The sequence below is a fragment of the Haliaeetus leucocephalus genome, unplaced genomic scaffold (assembly GCF_000737465.1).
Source record: "Haliaeetus leucocephalus isolate CR32 unplaced genomic scaffold, Haliaeetus_leucocephalus-4.0 Scaffold0, whole genome shotgun sequence".
NCBI lineage: Eukaryota > Metazoa > Chordata > Aves > Accipitriformes > Accipitridae > Haliaeetus > Haliaeetus leucocephalus.
The window spans coordinates 11,853,722-11,876,221 of NW_010972436.1; positions in this window are offsets into that span (position 1 = coordinate 11,853,722).

The following is a 22,500-nucleotide window of genomic DNA, read 5'->3' on the forward strand; positions in this document are numbered from 1 at the left end:
ATGCATATTGTGATACACTTAAGGAAATAGAAAAGACAAAAATTTGTAAGAGCAAGGACTAAAATGAAAAGCTATCATGAACTGATTGCAAATCAGAAGCCCGTGTAACTTGTAACAAAACAATTTGGGGCAAAGACTTGTCGCAAACACAGCTGTTTAATGTATGGCACCAAAATCAAAAGACTTCCTTTTCTTTGTGCCTGAAGAGCTCACTCATCCTTCACTCTCAGGTCTCTGAAGGTCTCTTTAAAAGAAAAATGAGTTAACTATGAAGGAAAAAGATGCCAACAATAGATAAAGAGATTGTTGTAACTACCTCAACTACACCCACAGTAATTTCTCTATCATTTACCTGTAGCATTACCTACATTCATCTGATGAGCCCATCTGTCTCCAAGCCAGCAACACCTCCGATCTAGCGAGCAGCCATTTGTCAAAACCTTCCCCAGGGTTGGAGACCTGCCTTTTTACTGCCCTTATCAGCTAACTATTATTGCCACTTTTATGACTGCTAAGCCAAGGCAGTGATAAATAAGACCTTCCCCTGCTCAAAGCTTTTCACTGCAATGAAAAAAATCCCCTCTAGTAGTCTAACCCGCTACCGGCAGCCTTGATGGGCACAGAAACACCTCTGGGGCAATGTGAACACAATCAGCACTTAGCCGCCCCGAAATCAGAAAACTACTTTCCTGGCTCTGTTTCTCAAAAGGCTGCTGCAGCCCCCCCATCCACACCCTTCCCTGGCCTGCAGGGAACCGCACTGCATGGCCACTGCTGCGGGCAGTGCCCGGCTTGGCTCTCCCCTCCACCTGGGTGGCTGCAAGGACATGAAATTTGGGGGGGATGTTCCTGCACAGGGGCTGGGGCCGCTGCGGCAGAGGAAGCGTCGGTGTCGGGTGCGTGAGTTTCTACTTTTGAATGGGGGCACTGGGCATTTTGGGGAGGGGTTGTTACTTCTTCCAAGGTCTCACTTGCCATCCTGGTATAGACACAGTCATTGCTACTGTCTGGCCCCTAACACACTGTTGTTAGCAGGGCTACAGTGACACTTTGGCGATTGGTAAGGGCAGTTTAGTTTTGAAGTCTGGACTGAGAGCTTGAGTACGGATTGAGTAGCTGTCACTGGAAACAAAGATCCAGACCTCGGTGACATAGCTTGTCAGTTAATAACAGCAGTGCTACTGAGGTAAAGGTTTTCAATTTACCAAAAATACTGTAATTCAAATACCTATTTCAAAGTGGTTATTTATTGTGAGGGAGCAGATCCATGTGGATCTTTCAGATAGCTGGAAATAATGATTGCAGAAGAGATTTCATAAGTTTCACTCCATAAATTCAGATGCATGTGACTAGGATCCCTCAACACTTCTCCATCAGAGTTAAGTCCAGTAAATTTATATCCGCTGGTTTCCTGGGAGGCACTGTGGTATGCAGCACATGCTACAGATGTGGTGAACTACAGCACAGACAGAATAAACGGTCGTCTTTGAGTTATGTCAGAACCAGTTTTTATTTATCGAGCGAGGAGTACCCACAAGATTACCTCCATTCCTATACAGACCTCAGACTGGATGCTTGCATAGTTTAGCATGCCACACTGAACCCACCAGAGTGGCATTTTTACAGTACAAAAACTAAGGGTATACATTACAGTTCTAGCCTAAGTCTCTCTGTTGTCAAGTGACATGTCCTTTGCCCCTACTGACTTGCGAAAACTCAGCCCACTTCGGGAAGATGTCCATGCTACAGCATCTTTAAATTCTATGCATTTTGCTCAGATATTCAAACCAGGTTGGGCTCCTGGAACAAATTTCCCTTAAGTTGCAGTTAGATACAGCACTGAATATGGGCAGCCTTCCAAGCAAAGCATTACTTACCCTTAGGAGTACAGCAATCAGCAACGAAAATGCTACAACAGCAAAATAACCTCAACACACCCCATACCTAAAGCTTAGCATATCCTGGAGGCTGGTCAGGTCCCACATACTCTTGCTCTTGCGAGGGCCAGGCTGCAGCAGGACCCTCTGTCACACCAACTCCTGAGCTTCAGCAAGGGGTCCCTCGCGCAGAGCCAGCCTGGCCTGTTCGCTCAGCGTTTCCGCACGCTCTCGAACCCGTTTCTGGTCAAAAAATATTTTGCCCAGCTTGGACAGAAACAAAACTTCAAAGACTTTGATACCTGCTTTGTGATTTAAATACTGCCTGCAGAGCTGGCCAAATTCATTATCCCTTGTGTCCGTAGGCAAAGTTACAGAAAGTGCTTTAACACTTAGGTGCCTTTTAGTAAACAACAGTCAAGCCAAGAGATCAAGGGTCACAGACCAGTCATTGAGCATCATACACCTCCCACATTTGCCTTATGTAAATAAAATGCTGGCATTTACAGCTCAAGTCCCCTAGATCCTAACCATTGGCCACATTTATTGTGCACCTGAGTATTCCCGTTACCTCTAGGACTTACACTTTTACACTTACACATACCAATACCTTTTATACAAACAAACTCCTTGCCCCATCAAGGTCTGCATTTAGTATTTTCTTCATCACATAAAGTTCTCTTGAAGGGACTTTGCTAAGGGATATTTCATGTGAAATGACTGTCCAACCACTGTTACCAGGTATCAAGGATTGTTCCATTTGTTTTGCCCACTGGAACTCTTACTGTTTATATCCAACTCAGAACCTGATAATGCTGCCAAATTTATACCAGAAGAGCTGTGCAGAGCAGAGCAGGTTGGTAGAAAGAAAAATTTAATCCAATTATGCACTTTCACAGCCGTAAGAGCAACCAGAAATAAAATGGCTTCTGGCATAACTTCAAAAAAAACCATAAACCGTTCTACATGATGTAGTTGCAACAATCCCAGAGACCACATCTAAATAAGTGGGGTTGGGAGAAAAAGCACCTTTATGATAGTCTTCACCAAAATAGCTTTTATAAAAGGTATTTGTGACCACGAGCTAAAATATCCATTTCCCCAGCCATGTATTGCAAACCTTAAAGAACTTATATTTCTTGTTAGTCATAATATTAACATTAGTATTAGGATATTTGGAGTATTAACTTTATAGTCATCATGAAACCAGCTGAAGTATTTGAGGATTTGGATTACCTTGAAGTTAAAGATCATCAATTCTAAAATAGATTTTATCAGTAGCACAGCAATAATATTGTAGGTATTTATCAACATCTTATATGCAGAATAGGAAACAAACACTGCTTTGTGTTTTGGCTTCTGGAAATTGAGTGCCAGGAAGACTGGATGAAAGCAGATCCTTTCTATATAGTTGACTTTGTGGGCAACTGAAAAAATAAGAAAAGAGAGGTATTCCCTCCTCTCCCGGGATATAAGTGAATTCTCAAGTGCACCTGCATACACAGACCTGAAAGAACTTTTCAAGGAATCAGTGTTTCAACAGCCTTACTTAGAGCAAGGGATAGTACCAAGAGGTGTGAGATGCTGCAAGAGCACTGTTACAGAAACAGGTCATCTCTAAGTATGAAAAGCAAAACTATGGGAATCTGTTACTGAATTTATATACTTTCAGAAGTGGGAACTGAGAAAGTGAAAACCTCTGCTGAGAACAGGGCCTATGGGTGAATGGTACACCAAAGCCCACTCTGAATCTTACCCCAAGCTATGGAATAGAAGAGAAATGACTGCGTGCTTTGTCATGGTAGCAAGCACATTGTAGGCTCTGGATTGACCTTTATGGCTTACTTTACCAAATGTCATTTGCAGAAAAAGTTACTGTTCTGAGAAGCAGAGCTGTATGATGTTGATGGATAATCTAAAACTGTGCACTTGATTTTTCCCCATTTCACTTTGGGCTCTGGCTATGAAGTGGTTCTTCAAGGCTCACAGCAGGCTGGCAGGATCAGGCTTGTCAAAATATTCTCAAAGCTTGCAGCATGAAGTATAGTGACACTGTACAGGAGGAAAGCAGCATGTTTGCTGCCTTAGCTTGAGATACACAAGCTACAGGGAGAAAAGCTGGGCAGAGAAAAATATATATTTGTTCTCAGCATGATAAGTTTTTACTTCCTTTTTTAACAAAAGAAAGGAACTCCTGAGGACAGTCAAAACACAGAATATCAAAACCCTGTCTTGACCGGAGGAGGGGGTTTGCATGCTTTAACTATCTTGTGCTCTTCACAAATGCTGCCGTTATGACTCCCACCATTCCTGCAGAATGTAGGCAGGTCCAAATGGGACAGAACATCTCTGGTTATGCACATGTCTAAGCCTCTCAGAGGTATGTGGTGCTTAAGTGTATGTGGTGCTTCACAAATCAGGGAAGCCTACAGCCAACAAAGCAATGATTCAAACCACAGTCACACACCAAAACATGAGAGAGCACAAGTAAAGATGCATGTCAGGGGTGGAGATGTGGGAAAGGTGGATTTTCAGCCTCATGGCTAACCGTGGAAGGCAGAATGGCAGAAATCAGAGGGAAAAAAACATTCATGGCTGATCCAAAACACGTATTTGCAGCTACCCAGGCAAGACAGCTGTCACTGCACCCCTCTAGCAATGCCAAAAAGTGGGCAAAAGCTTGACCACCTGAGGACAAGGGCTTCAGGAGGCTGAAGCAGCTGAGGATAACAACTGCTGCATCAGCCAGAAACATGGGGCTCACATCTCTTGGGAGATTTGCCGTATTGGGCACTATTTTCCAAGGATTGATCAGATGTGTTTGCAATGTATTATGTTTGTCTGGCATACGGGGGGAAAAATATCCTCAAAGAAGTTTTAGCATGAATCAAGCCTGTATTAAGTCATTGATATGGCAGTAGTTTGAAGCAAAGGTTTAAACAAATCTAGGTACGTGTTCAAGAAAAAGTGAAGTACAGAGCATTTTCAGGCATAAAGGCATCTCAAGCGATTTGTGTTATCTGCTTGGCATAAAGCACACGTTTTCATTCTCCTCTCCTAATAAAACCAACAAATGTACTTTGCCTTCAGCAAACAGCATTTTTTACAGTATATACTAAATCTTTTTATTTTTTCAACCTTCTACATAAAGTATGAGGCTTTTATTTGAGTTCGATGCAAAGAATCTCCAGCTCTTTACTCAAGACACCTGCATTTAATCTATGAATATTCTCAGAAGTTTTTTATACTCTGCAAGAGAATGCTGCAATCATGCAATTCAGATGTGATTACCAGTCTAAATCACTCACCAGGTCACATTTGCTTTGAAAGCCCATATCCATCATATGGACTCCTGAACTGATTTCAACTTATGAATTAAAACAATGAAGCAAGTCAGGAAAAACTAACTGTGACAAGAACACTCTGTTGACATCCCACATCTACAGAAGTCCTGAAGACACTTAGTATATGTCTACGTTATTGACTGCAGTAGAAGAGAAAAATACCCAAAGGAGACTTAAATGAGCAACGTTAGGTACCATTAGCAGTCAAGTGATGATAACGTGGAGCTCAGAGAAGGCTCATTTGTCTAATGAGAAGCAGTTCCCAATATAAACATAGTTAAGAGGTAATGATGAAAACTGAGGTTTGCATGCCAAAACCCACAAGTATATCCAGAGGTTTCCGAATAGAAGTTGCCACTTAATTAACCCAATTACCCAATTTAATGTTCCAGCTCAGCAAAATACTTAAGCATATTCAGGATATTCTAATGTTACTGAAGTTTACAGAAGTTGGTGGGTGGGAAGTGCTTTCATGAAGAGACAGAAATGAAGCCAAATGTGATAGACATAATTTTCAGTTGAACAAATTTTCAATTACAACCGGTTGAAAAAACAAGAATTTCTTTCAGAAAGTTCTGAAGAAAACGAGTTTAAATTCTCATAAATTAAATTACCTAAACACTGGAGATTGCTTTTCCCTTCTACTTTTCTCCCCCTCTATCTCAATCCCCCCTACCTTCACTTTCTTATTTTCTTTTCTTTCCTCTACCTTTCCAGTGGAAAAAATGGCAAAGGGGAAAGTCGGAGAAATTGTTTTCATAAGATGTAGAAACTTTTGAAAATCCTTTTTCCACATTTCTTCTTTTAGAGAAAATGCTATTTAACCCAAGGATATATATTTTTTTTAACATGACAGGCTTTTACTTCAAGCTTCTGCTAAAGCCGGGCATTAACACCCTTCTAGCAAGGAAATTACATCCAGCCTTTTAAGGCTACTTTCAAGAGATGCCATTTAACAAGATTGCACTAGACTGTCTGGAGAGTGGTTAGTTTCTCTTCTGAAGAGCCTATAAACAAAAGATGTGATCCTGCAGGTCACAACATGCCTGCAGAGCTCCAAGGAAGGACTGAAGAAAGCTGCACAAACTGCAGCTGGCCAAGAAACCCTGTTTTAGCAGTAACGATTCAGTTATTTAATGCAAACAAGAGTTTCTTGGATCCCCCTTTTGCAGTCATTTGGCTTTCATATACCCAGAGCCAGACAGTGAAAGACATGCATACATGTATAGATACAGAGCTGCTAAAGTCCAGCGTATTGGCAACACAGCTGTTCTGAGGCTCACTCACTGCATATTTCCATCAGGCAGCACTACCACAGCAGCACAGGCACTGCCACTACCACAGTTAATATATGCTGAGCCTTATTTTAAGGCAAACCCTCCAAGCAGAGGAAGGGGCACGAGGCTTGGTCGCATAGCGTGTTTCTAGACGTGGATGGATGGATGTTGTACAAGTGAACGTCAGACCCCTGAAGGTAAACATAAGGTGAATCTGAGAGAGCCATTGTACACTGCAGTCAAAGATGAAGATGGTTTGGGCTGTTATGGGAAGGGCATATACTCCCCTTCCTAATATACATAAGCTGCTGAAGGCCAGAAGAGAAGGGGCAGTTTTGGATCCAGCCTGGAGGAGGATGGTTCTGTTTTCACCTGTATTTCACATATACTTTTCTCCTTCCTCTGAATTTCATCCTTGGCTAATTTAGGCTATGTTAATGACGTCTGTAATTCCCCTCTTACAGGAATTATTTCTTTGAGCCCTTCAAATCAGTACAAATACAATTGGTGAAAAACACATGTAAAATTTCTTTTTTTGCTTTTAATGGAAAAGGCTGAAATAAATACCAATTTGGTCTCAAATTGGTTTTGGTGCAATCTGTTTCAAAATTATTTCTAAATGGAGGTCACTTGACAGCATCTCTCTTTCATTCAGATCTAATAAATAATAACATCTCCAAAAAGAAGAAATAGCTGTATAATCTAAAATAATCGTACAGAGTCTCTACTGAGAATATGTGAGCTTTAACTTGCACAGACCCTGACAAAAGCATAGCTGTTCTACTGCAAAGGTCTGACCAGGACCCCCCACAACGCTGTCAAAGTTTCCACATCTGACAGAGAGCCTATGAAGCACCAAGGCAGGACAAATTTCTTCTTTAAAAAAAAATGTATTCTCATTTTTCTTCTCTGTATTACGAGGGTGGTAGCACTGACCAAGATAAACTGCACTGCCCTTTTGACACAAGTATTTATTAGTATAGTAGCATCAAATGCAGTTTTGACCTTCTCAGATCTACAGTTACAACAGTGGGAACTGAAAACAGGTAGACTAGATGATCTCTAGAAATGTGTATTATAACTGTTTTTGTTTAGTGCCACTTCAGCAAACACAGGTAACCAATTCAAATAACATCTGTGAAATCTGGGGCCTAAAAGAGTCAGTGGTAAAAATGGCAATCGTCACAATCAGTCTTCCTCAGAACAGAAGAAAACCACCAATGAAGCCTTATTGTTTTATTTATTTCAGTAAAGTTCTCTTAAAACATATTACAACGTAATATTAACAGAGGCAAGTGTCTAAATGGTATTTTTAAAACAAGGTAATATTTCAAAGTAGGAAATTTCATTAAAAAGCACCATTTGAAACTAGTGTAGTTTTCACAGTGCACTGCAATCTGCAGAGACCACAGAACAGAGGAAGCGTCCACAATATTAAAATAGACTTCACATATTCTGCCCAGTTTTGACTTCATAGAAAGCACAAAAAATTTGCCTAGGTAATAAAATATATTTGGGTAAAATCTTTGAACTTGCAAAGTGTTTCATAATACAAAACAATCCAGGTTTTTGTAAGCCAAATCCTTTTTCCTCTTGTATGAGCAGCACTATACAACCTAAATTATCTTCCCCCTGTAATGGTCAAGTTTGCTGTAACAACTTGTTGCCCATTATCTGCATAACGTAAGTGAAATAACCACCTACCTTCCTGGATGTATTAACTTCAACTCTTTCTGTACAGCTAGATTCTGCCAGCCTCATACTTACTCTATTACTTTATTAATACCTCCGTTGGAAATGTTCTCTGGCAGAAAGGACTGGAGAGACTATCTCCAGCTATTTTAAACATATTCATGAATGTAGTATCAAAAGATGCAAAAGAAAAGTTTTTAAATTAATTCTGCACTTCACAGTATTATATTGTGCTACTAACAGAAAGAAACCATATGAAAAAATGAATTTAAAGAAGTTCAAAAGTTGTAAATATAAGAAGATATACCTGTCAATAAAACATGCAATTTATTACAGCAAATGGGATAAGTGCCATTAAATTAGCATTCATTGTTTATCACCTGATTCCTCTTGAACTTTCTCTTACTTAGGATCATAGTGCATCACTTAATGTTGCATGGTATGAGGCAATATATATAATAGATGCAAAGGCTATATACTGCGCCATTAATTAGACATTAATAAATCCACACTGATTCCAACACACTTATTCCAAATTCATGTTACTATAACCAAGGTCAGCAAGTGCCCTGAACTATGGATTGAGGCTTTTGTTTTTTGAAGGGAGAGATGCAGAAGAAGCTCAAATGATCAGCCTTTTCTTGCTTAAAATAAGGCTAAGCTTGCTGTAAGTTGCAATGAGTACTACGTATTTAATAAGGCACATTTTTTTTTATCATGTGAGTACCTTATCACAGATGATATTAGCAAAACAGTATTAGATGCATTATCACCACCAGATGGGTGCAAATACTACATTTCTGCTACCGTGCATCTAAAAATCTAATCTGAATTTAAGGGCAATTATGGGCACTCCCCTCAGACTCCTCAGAGGAGAGTTACTACACTGAAGAATTCATACTCTGAAATCTCTTAGCTGTAATAATGTTCACTTGTACCTCCCTGGTAGTTTCTGCATCCTTTAATAATGGTGCATTTAAATGCAAGTACCACCAACGTACATAATAACAGGATTTGAGCATCAGTCTCTTCCATACTCAAGCAATTCCACTGATATCACAGTCGCACTCAAATAAAGCATACCCATACAAATCATGCCATTAGATTTGCTATATGCTATATATAGGCAAATGCTTATTATATTCAAGTAACACCTGCACTTTGCTAAATATATATCAGATTATGTCTAATATCAGATTCTGATATCTGTTACACAGGTTTAAATCTAGAACGGCTCTTAAATTGTCATTATACTGGGGGGTGGCAGCCTTCAACACAACTGCATACAGCAAAACAGCAAAGAAAAATAACAAGCTTTGTGAGAAAGTGACTTTCTTAACTTCCTCTAAATCAAAATAATTTCAACATTGTCTTCCCCTGAAGTCTTACCTTAGAAACCCAGGTCTGCTCTCTGCAGAGGTCCTCTTATGTCACATGCATCCTTGTACAGACATGAGCTACCTGCTTCTGTGAGGAAGAAGCCCTTTGACCCCCTCCTCGCAAAACCACCTCTTTGTAGAGAGGAGTTTGCTCGATTAGGTATGATGGCCTTGATATCACCTAGGAATCATTTTGCTAGTTTGCCTTACTAAGCAGATGGGCCTGTCAGAAAAGTTTAACTCCTGTGGCATTTCATCTTTGTTCAGTCTCAGTAGACTTCCAGAGTGAAGTACCTAGAAAAACTGGTCTGCTCCTAGGTAATGCAGCTCTTCTGTACATAATAGATGTAGGTACTCTCATTCCAGAAATCTTCCTCTACCACTATGAAATAGCCTCTGTAAGAATAACAGTATTTTGCAACTGTTGAACACCTTTAATATTAGCTTTACTCTATCCTTCCTTATGTCCTTGTGAGAACAAATGAGCCTGGCTACACAAGGGCACCAAGACCTCCATCACAGACTTCAGGGACACCAGGATTGAACTTACTGTGGTTTGCATACTTCTGCTGGCTTCAACACAACACCTAGTCAGGTATCTTGTGATGGACTGTTTAGACTTTGCAGTTGAAAGCAAGAAAAATTAATGTTCTCTGTTTGGAGCAGGAGAGCAATTTGTCCAAAGCATGCATACCTTTGAGTATAAACTTGAAATAAAAAGGATGAGGGAAAGACAACCACAAGTGTTAAGGGCACAGTTATAAAGTTACAAGTAAAAACAGAACCACCAGATACACTCTTGCATTTGGGTTCATGCTTCCACAGAAAATTATAGGAGACTATGCAGCAAAAGCAGTGTGACAAACTCCAAAACAGACAAAGAGCACAGGAAAGCACATGTATTTTAGATATACATAACTCAGTCACTGACATTAAAATTTATATCGTGCATAGTATTCCTTCTTTCAGTAAGGTTGATGTAAGGCAGCCTGCGAGTGCCTTATTAATGTCCCTCTTCTGTAATTACGTATGTGACATACATACATCTGTTCTTTAGTAGGGATGGTGAAAGAAGGCTGGAAAGAGTTGAGATACATGACAAGGTATGCCATTTACTCCAGCAAAACAAATGAGAAAGGAGAGTGAAGCAGCATTTGTGGAGGAGAAAGGAGAAAATGGGAGAAAACACTCTACATAGATTAGAAAAAGAAAGTATAGTTTGATGGAAGAGTTGGAAGAAGACAAAAATCATTGTCACTGAATAATAACTTCTTTTTAGAATTCACAGAGTTATTTAACAAAAAAAAAACCAACAAAAAAAAAACCTTTTTAAATGAAGTACCTGTTCAGCAAATGAGTATGTTTGTGAATGGTGTTCCTTTTTGGTCAGAAAAATATTTTGTCATTTATAAGAAACTGAATAAAAATTTGCTGAATTTCCAAAAGTCTCATTTTCAAGACATTCTTTTAATACTTGTTTCTTTTCTCCTATATACTCTTACTTTTTAGAATAGAATTCGTTCCTTCTCATTCTGCAAATTTTCAGTGACAAAAACTAAAAACGGGAAATAGCCTTCCCAAATTACTTAAATGCAGATTATTTCCAAATGAAATTAGAACAGTCATTAGTTCTAATGTTTTTGCTGAGAGCAGTTATTAAACAATGTTCCATTTTTGACCCATGTCCATTTCTATAATATTAGGCATGTATACTCCAGTGTTACCATAGTATAACCCCTAGTCTGAGGCATGTTCTCTCCATTTATAGAAAGCAGAACATTTTATAAGATGTAGACAAATTAGCCGCAAAGTACATTTAGTCTTGCTATTAGCCTGCTGCAGTGAAAAAACTGAAAGCAGGTTTCCATTGTTTGGCTGTGCTGCTTTCAGCTGCAGTACTAAAAGGTTATGTATTTACCCTCACCTGCAATTTCTTGTGGTCCAGAAATAACTCATTTTAAGAGGCTGCTTTATTAAAAATAAGAGAGTTTGACCGGAATTCAAAGTTTCCCTGCCTGAAGATGTTAAAAGAAGTAAAATCTTGGAACACTGAAAGCTCTCTTTTCTTTACATACCGATCATTCAATTAAGATTATATTTAAATATTCCTAAAAATTGAGAGCATTTTAGTGGGACAATCTGCTCATGTCGACACAGTATAAGGTGTCAAATATGTATAGAATCAGAGTAGAATCCAAATGCAATTTAAACCCCAGTTCTGTGCTACCTTCACTGTACAGAAATTAAGATGAAATCCATAAAATAGATATACTGGTTCCATGTTCATGAGTGATCTGATTGATCCTTCCACGCACACAGTCGAGAGAAACTGCTATCAGTGTTCCATTATATACTTCAAAAGATGCACGGAGGGACACACTAGTCCATATACTTCCCTCTGGCATCTGACCTCCAATCTGCTGAGCAATCGCTGTGGGTTGCATGTGATCCATGGTCAACTGATTGAGAGTCATTTTGAGCACATTGCATGAGTGGATTAGCTTCAAGTTAAATGCAAGGCTGGCAACTCCCTTTTCAGTAAAAATGAAATACTTCTGAGCAAGCTGTCCAGAAGAAACCAGCTGTATCTGTTTCTCATTGGATGAGACCTGGGTGAAATCCAGTAATTTGTTTCTCACAGCTCCCGTAGGCAGACCTGTAACAGAAACTGTGGCTGATATGGCACTAGAAACTGCTGAAGGGATCCAGATGAGGCTAAAGATACTAATTCCAGAACTATCTCCAAAATACCGAACATTACACTGTGCAGGAGAAAGTATCTCAAAGCTAATTAGATCTCCAGCACCAACTTTTGTGGCCCCAGAAGCAGATATTGATGTGTCTCTGTAGTTTACCCCAGATTTAAATACGTTCATTAATTCTCTGTTGGTACCATTCCTATTGATATAAGAAATTAAGGAGAAGCCCTCCCGGACACACGTATGACCCATGGAATACAATGCTTGGTGGAACACAAATTTGACAACACCAGTTTCAGTGAACTTTATAGCTCTGCCATCATGAGATAAACTTAGCATGTAAGGGTCAGAAACAGATATTATTTTAAAGGTAGGTCGATAGTTGGTTTGGTAATGCATTGCTGTTGACATCTGTGCACTGAGTGCCACAGCACCCGTGTCATGGGACAACCAAAACAAACTGAGTGGGGTATTAAGATCATAAATATTTAAGTCTTTACTTTGATTGCAGAATTGATTGGGGCTCCTCAAATACACAGAAAGAGTTTGGCTGGGCTCCACTTCAGCAGCACTGCTTAAACTAGTGCTCTGGAAATACTTTCCTTCTGGCTGTTCAATGCGAACACCACTCAGTTCATAGCCTTCCTCACTGCCATTTAGCTTTAAGGAAAGTTGCAAAAAATTCCTGCAGTTGTGCTTTACTGCAAAATTTAGGTCAGTCCACAACAGACCATGTTGCCTGAATACCAGGCTGTTATCTTCAACAGATAGGATTTCACAGGGAAGCTTTCCCTTTATCTTCAAGTTCAAGCCAGAGTAGACCTGAGAGATGCCAGACTTTACAGAGGGTAGAATGATGTTTGCAGCCCAAGATTCTGAGAGCTTGTTTTCACTGGTTGTTGAACAAACCGTATCACTGACAGTAGAACAAGGCATGGCCACCATTCCATCTTCACATTTTAAACACGCCTGGCATTCCTGCATTTCCTTATTAAAGAAATACTCGTTTCCACACAGTCCCAAAGCTGCATCTTTCTCAGCAATTCCAAGACATCGGAAACCGCCTGTTTACAGGAAATGTACAATATTTATTGTCATACCTTTAAAACAATATATCCAAGAACCCTATAGCTCCATATATCAAGTATCTTCAATAACACATCTAATCATTAGAGAGAAAACAGAAGACAATTATGACGTTAGATCATTTTGTGCTATTAAAGGATCCTTGATAGCAAACAGAGGAAATACTAGGGATAACCCACCTTGTCGAAGTCAAATCCAGTGATTTATTGTGGGAAAGGAGCAAGATAGGGCTGCACAGGGGCAATTCTAACCAAACCCTGTAATGGATCTGATACAATGATATTGCTGGAAGGGCTCTCTCTCCCTTCCCCTAGGTGAAAGGCATGGTGACTAACTGGTGCACTGAGCAGCAAAGATATACTCAACTAATGGAGAATTCCCCTGTACAAGAAGAAATGTGTGCTATCTGCCCAGCCATGTTATGGGGTAGCACTGCTATAGCTGTGATTGCTAAAGCAGTGCTTCCCAGGCATTCTGTGTACAGTTTTAAAGAACCTGCAAGAGACAAGTAGGAAAAACAAAATTGTAAACATTAAAATCACTACGCAGAAGTCCACACATTTAAAAGGTGGAAAACCACTGCCCTAAGACACAGGACATCAGTGGTTGTGACAGTCTAAAGTTAAAATAAAACAATGCTGCAAACACTAAAGAGAGTATCTAGAGGTGCCATTTGAAATTACTTTATTTGACATAAAGCAATTTTGTGCTGTTAAATGGTACACCATGACCTCAGTGGATCAAAGAATGCACACCCAAAGAGCAGGTTTTAAAAACAACCTGTAATTTTCTATTGCAATTTTCCAAGAGCACCGCCAGCTGCCAACGCCTCCAGCTGTAGCAACCAGTGCCCAAAACCTTTGTGCACAGAGCCTTCAAGATCTAAATCGACACACAGGATTTGAGGTACCCTAAGGATTAACCACTTGCAGTTTGTGCCTCAAAGCTTAATCGCTAATGCACTTGCTTCTGCTTTTTTACCACCATAATCAAAACTCAATAATCATCTTTCTTATAGCTCTTCTTAAATATCTTTTACTGTCTAAATACTGTGTCATACATTTGCTTTATTCCTCAGCTGGCAAATTGCTATATTTGGGCTGGGATTTGCTCTGAGACTGGGACTACATGCATTTGACGTGGACCCCAACAAGCCATTTTTCTCCATTGCTAACCCTAGGGTGGAGCTGGCTATGCAGACTGCTGATGCAGGCAAAAAAGCATGCCACGCGTACTGTGAACTGCAAGACAGAGCAGTATACATGCACCTGGCCCACAAGGGAGGTCAGAATATTGGCTAAAATTCACTTCTTATACTACATTATTCAGCAGAGAACACCAGACACTGTGTTAATTTATACAGGCTTCATGTATTCACCCTCATATCTCGTCTATTTATGTTTCATTCACTTAAGCGATGATTCTCCACTAACATTGATATGCAGGACTATACAATTTATGATGTGAGAACATTCTTTCTGAGACCAGGTATCATTTTCTCAAAGGAGCTCACTGCAGAACAGTAAGATTTTTCCATTTGAAAAAAGTCAAGAAAAACTTAACACTTTGTTCCCCCTGAAAGTTTTTGGCCCTTTTTTTTTTTTTTTTTTTTACAAGAAACAAAAGCCAAATAAATAACATCACATTTTTTCAACTAAGAACATTCTAGAGGGAATACAGAAAAATAAATCCCAGACAAACTTTCCTTTTGAAATCAGTTTTAACCATGGTGTAACTGCGCACATGACACTTCTTAACCAGTTCTACTTCTCATATCAATGGCTCCCCCATCACTGAGAAATACTGGATGAACTGCTATTGAGTATACAAATACAGCTGGTTCACATACCAAAGATGATCTGCAGTAGTGCCTAGAAATACTCTTTATGCTATTTGCTTCTTTAAAATATTTTAAAATATATTTAAGGATTTTTATAAATATCAAGTTTTACAAAGACATGTGGTGACTACTCTCACCAATTTGCTGTCTCATCTTTTATTGGTTAGATCTGCAGCAGGTGTTCCCCCTGCACGTACTTCAAACAGGTGACTTCAAAGCAGCACACAGGCTGCTTTATACTGTGGACACAGTGCCAAGAGCAGCATCCTACCCTTTGCCCAGAAGAAGTCAATGACAGACAAACATCAGAAAGCCAGCACAGCAGCATGCTGTGACTGCTTCCTACTTTTCTTTACTTCCTGACAACCTCTCCCACCTTTTCCTGACTCCTGCTCTGGGCACAGCTGCACCTGGTTTAACAGTGAGCAGCCCAGCTGTACTCAAGCTGGTTTTGTGAAATCGAATCTCTTTTGCAGCACATTCACCAGCCCTTGCCACTCATGGAGGTCAGGCAATTGCAGGACAATTAGAGAAAGCCATGCATGTATTTTTCTGCTGTTAACTACTCGTAAGTGCCTGAAGCAAAGGTGACATTCAAGCCAGTTAAGTATAAGAATCCATCTCTTTTTAAACCCTCTATGTCAAATTTGGATCATCACAAATCAACATGGCTAATTACAAATCGGGGTTATCAGTCTAGGTTCCCCCTGCATCCCACAGTAAGTTCTACAGTAAGCCTTCTTTAGCTTGCATGGCATTCTGGGGAGAGTGCCTTTGGCTGACTCCGCTTGGTGGGTTCACACCAAAGACAACAGTCTGACCACCCACCCGTGATGGTCTAAGAAGGAAAACATGCACTGGCCTCCATTTTCGCTGATTAGGTACCTCCAACTGTCATTGCTCCTTGATGACTAGCATTTAATGAAATAATCTAACAACTCTCATACCAGATAAAAGCAAGAAAAAGCAGCAGGGGAAGAAGGTATGATGTAGAGGAAAGTGGAGGGGTGAAGCAAAAGAGGCTCCTAGTTGCATGTTTCTTTATTGCTATTTGCTCAGCCTCCCTTCACACTGTACAGTGAACATGAGTTGCTACAGATGCAACAACCTTTGCGTGCAGCTCAAGAAACCACATTCAACATCTGGAACTCATATGTCAGATCACATCCCTATCTCCCCTACATTACCCAAAACAGACATTCAGTTTCAGCCTCCCTTTTGACAAGTTAATTGCACATATATAAGATAATGAGTTATCATGAATAGACAGGCTGAAAGTAGCAGTCCTCTCTAATAAAAAATAAAAAGAACGCTCTCTCTTCCATGACAGATGGGGACGACATTGACAGGACATTGATTCCTGATCTAGTTGATGGGAAATAGTTCGCTTTCACATCTTTACAAGCCACCATTAAAACTGGGAGAGGAGGAATCAAGGGTAGAGGCTTTTCCTTTCAAATACATTGCTACTGCCTTTCTGTGGTCTGACACACCACCATTACCCGCCTGTTTCTTGGCAGTATTTTGCCCTCACTTACTTCCCTCCAGCCGCTGTATAGACCCACTCTTGGTATGGGTCCCCCCCTGAACCCACTGGATAAATTCCATACCGCCTTCCCTCTTACAAGCCACAGACTAGAGCAACACCAAATGACTACCACATTGGTGGCTCTCCTTTTCTAGGGCTGGGGCCCTGTGGGCTTCCTTCCACAAAACCACCAACTCAACCAAACCCAGTCTCTTACTAAAGAAGACACAAAGCCTTACACCTTTCCAGTGCTCCCTCTCAAATTTTGTGCCCTAAGCCATCTTGCCTCTAACTGCCCACCACTAAGGCTGTCTAAAAGTGTCTTGCCTCTTCTTTTGTAAGTCTGATGGTACCTCCTCTACAGCATTTGCCACATAAGGCAACACTAAGTAAGCACTCTCTTCCTGTAGTCACTTCCAGTTTCCTGTGGTGTTTGTAGTAACACCATCCAACCCACCACAGTTCCTGCACAAAGGAAGTAAGGATAATATAAGTGAGCCCATGTCCTCTTTTAACCCTCTCCTAGGACCAATCCTCTCCCACTTTTTTCTCCACCAGTGGCAAGGCAGGAATAGTATAAAATCACTCAATCAGCTGAAAACAGCCCTTGCCCCTCAGAGAGGCCACCCTCTTTTTTACAAGAAGTCTAGAGATGGAAAAACATGAAACCTACTGAAGCCCTCCCTCAGTTATTTGGCTGGGAGCCCTTAGGCAGAGGTCAAGACTGGTGAAATGCCCTATTTGATCACAGAGTTCAAGTTTTTTTGGCTGACCAAAAATTAGACAAGTATAAAAAAACCTAGTACCTGGATATAATTTGCTCAGAATGTCTATTAATTTTGCTCTTTTGTGTCTGACTGCCATGAGAAGTAATGAAGGCAAAGTCTGCAGTGCAGAACTCTAGTTAAATCTGTTCTTGAATGTCTGAAAAATTCCCCTAAGCCCCCGCAAATGATGGAAATTGTTGATTGTTCCTCAGTATTTGACAATATTGTTGCTAAAGGAGAGTAAGATTGATGGAGTGAGGCCTTATAAGAACCTTCATTAGATCAAATCAAATATCTACCCCAGTGCAGCAGAAGGAAAATGACAACTATTTTTCTCCATTAGGAATAATATCTTTGATTTTGACCCCATTTGCACCAGCATAAACAAGAAGAAAGTCAGGTCATAAGTGAAAATTAAAACCAAAGCATATAAAACCCCACAAAAATAAGGTAAAAGGGACCATCAAATGCTCCTAGTGGTTATTATGCCCTAAATAGCCCATTGTCCACAAGAACTGCTATCAACTTACAGCTGAATGTTTTTCAGCTCCTTTGATTCCAGCAAGCTGAGGATGTCATTACTCACAAACATACAGGTCTGAGTCCTTATCTATCTCTTTGGTCTGTTCCTGAAGATCTAATTATCTTCATTCTTTAATTATCAGAGAATATAACTTACCCGGAGTATTCAGGCATTTTATCCTCTCACCACAAATGCTTGGAGATTCAGTGCATTCATCTCTGTCCTGTAAATCACAAGAATCATATTGAAACACTTTAACACAACAACTTAAATTTGAAACAGGCACTTCTTCAGGCCCTGTGACACCCATCTGCCAGTAAAAAGCATACGTGGGGATGGAGAGGGAGCTGATCTCATAAGCATGTTGGAGCAAGACAACTTGTTTTGGATCTGTCACCTGTTTTAACAAGGTATCCAAAAAGACTGCGTGGTGTCCACAGAAAGCTAGTAGTGTGCAGATGATGAGCTAAATGGATTGGCTGTACAACACTTGGATGCATGATCTGTCAGACAGTACCACATCCCCAAGAGCTTTGCATCACTTGATTGGTCTTAAGGACATTGCAACAATTGAGACACTGTTAGGAAAGGTTCTTAAAGACATTTAGTCTGGGAGGAAGGCTCTAACTGAAACACACACAAGAAAGGTAAACGATAAAGTAGCATTTCCCGTCAACAAGCCCTCCTTTCACCCTACAGCAGGCAGAGGGGAAAGAATAACAGGCTACATTTGCATTTAAATGCTAGCATTAAAGAAAACTGAGACTAGCAGAGGAGGAACCAGACAGACCTTTTCAGGTTCTCTTCCCCGTATCTTGGGCTTAGGTCACCAGACATTCAGGCTCATGTTAAAAATTGAGGGCAACATTTGGCAAACAAGACACCGCTTTAAGTATCAAGTTCCCCATATACCTTAGGACTTCTAAACGAGAGAAAGTGACCAAAGAACCATCTATTTTCCTTACATGCTGTTTTTGTATTGTATAACAAAATATATTTTATAATAAAATGTATTTAATAATAAAAGCATCCATGTTCTATATTTTTATATGTTTGTATGTTAAGCTGGAACTAGTTTTTACATTTGTTTTAACTGACAACTTTTGTTTCCAAACTTAGAAATAAATATCTGACCTCTAGTTTTGCTTAGTAAAGCTTTCCTCTGCTTTTTAGAGATATCTAGAAGTTCCAGTAAAGTGGACTGGGATTAAAGAAACAAATTTAGCATGCATAAGTATACATGTTTTAGGATGTCTTTTCCTACCATCATAAAAAGAATCAAAGTCCTGCCAGCTGTCAGGTTTGGGAAAGCATCACACCCAGCAGGTGCAAACTAGTGCCCCACTTAGAGCAGCAAATGGTAAAGAGAAAACCCACAAAAAACTTCAGGCAGACTTGGAAGTGCCATGGACCCATTTGGTAAAGCACATGCTTCAACTGGATCTCTCTAGCTCTCCAAGTAAGTAGTTATTTCCAGAATGTTATCCCAGTATGTCCAATGCAATACTTCATGAGCAATAACTGAAAGATACAGAATTATATTTCACCTGGCAAATCCGATCAGAGTTTGCAGAACACTCAGCCATTTGGAAAAAACCAGCAGGACACAATGTGCATTTTTCACATTGTGAAGGTGTCTTTTGGAAATTGCAAAATTCATCACTTTCACAAAGGCCACAGTCCAGCAAAGACTCCCCAACATTAATCACTTTTGCATCCACTTCTATTTTATGCACAGAGTATGACTTCTGGAGATGATTTCTGACCTGGTTCTGAAGTCCTTGAAGATGACTTTCAAAATAATTTTGAATATCTTCTTGCAAACTCTGAAATGACATTTGTTTCACCGTATCAAAAAGCATGCCATACTGGACTTTGATCAGATCCATTTGTTCGTACATTTTTCTTTGCTGTTCAAGAATCTCCCGTTGCTGGCTAACCAATACGTGCTGCTGTTCAGCAAGTTTTTGCTGCAAATCGACAATTATCTGCTGTTGGCTTTTTAGCATTTCAGTAAACTTCTCATGCCCTTTTGCAAGGTGCAGCTGTAGTATTAGGGCATCTTCAGATGGAACTTCATTTTCTCCTGAAATACAAACGATCAATTATTGTCCAAGAAAAGTAATTCTCCAGCTTGCTGTATTATCTCTTCAAAGGCATTCAAAGTTAATGAAAAATCTTACTAAATTCAAGTCTTGATTATAAGGCCAGCTCCTTTACTATCTTTGTAGACCCTTCATGGGATCACAAGGTCTTCCATTTCATAAGCAACAACATTTATAGTTGTAGACATTTAAAAAGTCGTAATCAAGCCCCATGCTTCAGGGCATAAATTAATCATCACTGGCGTTCAATAACAGATTAATCATTCCTATGTACATGTTCAAATATAGCAAAGAGTAAGTGGTCAATTTTCACTGTAGAGGCAATAAAATGAAATGATAAAACTTGCTGAGAATCCTAAGCTATTAAGGGTAGTAAAAGTAAGGGTCAATTGCAAGACCTGCAAAAGGAGTCTATGATACTGAGTAGCAGCAATAAAATGAAAAAAAAAAAATCAAAGGAGATAAAGGGGAAATGAGGCACCCACTAAAAAAAAAAAAACCCTCTAAGTTTTTTATATCAAATGTTGTAGATTATTATTACCACTTAGAAACAATCTTGAGGTAATATTTCTAGATATAGATGTTGGGCTACAGAGCCATATAATCATCAGTTTAGTGCCCAACAGAGGTCAAAAAGGCAAATAAAATGCTAGGACTAATTAGAAGAGGAATACATAACAGAAGAGAATGTATCATTATGACATTATATCAATCAATAGAGCATCTTTAATACAGCATGCAGTCCTTGTTCCCCATCTCAAAAAAAAAAAAAAAAAAGGGGGCACAGAAGAACTTGAAAAGTTCACAAAAGGGCAGCAAGGAAAATCTAATGTACATTACTGCTACAGTATGAGAAAGTAAGTAGGACTATGCAGGCTTGGGAAAAAAAAGAAGAAACCAAACGACTGTGCTATATTACAGTTGTCCTAAAGCAAGTGGATATGGAAAGATTCTTCACTCTTTCTTCCAATACAAGAATTAGGGGACATTAAATGAAGGCAGCAGTTTCAATACATGTTAAAAGTTCAACCAGGTCCAGAAAGTTGCTGGCCCAATATATAAAATACAATCAGTCTGGGGCTAAAAGATACACAGACATCAATCAGGTTCAGGAATCCGAGCAACAAACTGTCGAAGCTGGGAAAATGATCTAGGCAAATATCACGCCATGCTTTCCACAGTATCTGCTGCTGGACACTGCCTGAAAGATAATCCTGAATCCAATACAGCCACTCACCTGTTCTTAGGCAGCACTGAATTTTCTTCTAAGTGCAGAACATCAAGGATGAGGCAATGAAAAAGACCATAGCCAGTTCCTGTTTACAATTCCTAAAATATTTTGCTGTTCAGTTACTTTTATTCATGGCATAAGGCACACATTAATTTTTATTTTTCAGTATTCACTTAAATATTAAGGTAGTTTGAGGGTACTGGATTGGAGAAACTAAAGACCAGGATCCAGGAAAGGCCACACTCCCCATCCAAGCTGGAAATTCCAGGTTTTTAAATATCTGGTAAATCATACCCCCAGATCTCCGTCTAACACGAACAAGTAGTCCTGTGAAGAGCAGAACCAATGTCCTCTGATTCTCTGTGGATTTGTCTTCCATTTGACCGGAGTAGCACTACCTTCACTACTTTTCTTCTTCAGAATACAGAGCAACAACCAAGCTGCTTTTGTCCTACCAGCTGAAAGGATTAACAGCTAGAGGCAAACTTTCAAATGCTCATATTCTACTCTCTTCTCTCTTTAATCATCTTTTACAAAGTTTATACAACCTTGCCTACTTTTAATACCTCTGCCTGTTCTCAAATTTACCTGAAATCAGCCCATAGGTTTGACAGATGCTGCGCAACAAGACAGTTACAAGCACACTGTGATTGCCTATCAAGATTTTTCATCAATCTACATGGGCTCCATTTGTGCTTGAGGCTGGAACGACATGAACAAATTTCTTTTCACAAAACTTTTGCTCTTGGAAGCCTGGCTTACAACGGAGAATACAGGCAGAAGAGCACAGGTCGTACAGCCAAAATATTTGGCAAAAAGTGACAACACAGTGCAAAAGGACCATGCCATGTATCATGAAGAGTTATGTCTTCAAAACAGAAAGTCTGTGAGGAAAAGGGCAGCTCTTACCTGGCCAAATAAAGCATATGCACCTAGAAAAACCGCTGATGAAACCTGGCATATTGAGGCTTTGGCTACCACGTTGAGTACTGTTATTTAATTGTTTCTTGGTAGATGTCCCTATATGTTTTCTGAGGACTTCATCCTCTTGTCCTGCATTAATATGATTTATTACATGCTGGGATCACACGTGAGAACAGGGCTCCATGCTAGTCCTGCAATACAGTTATTGATAAAAATAATATAAATGTA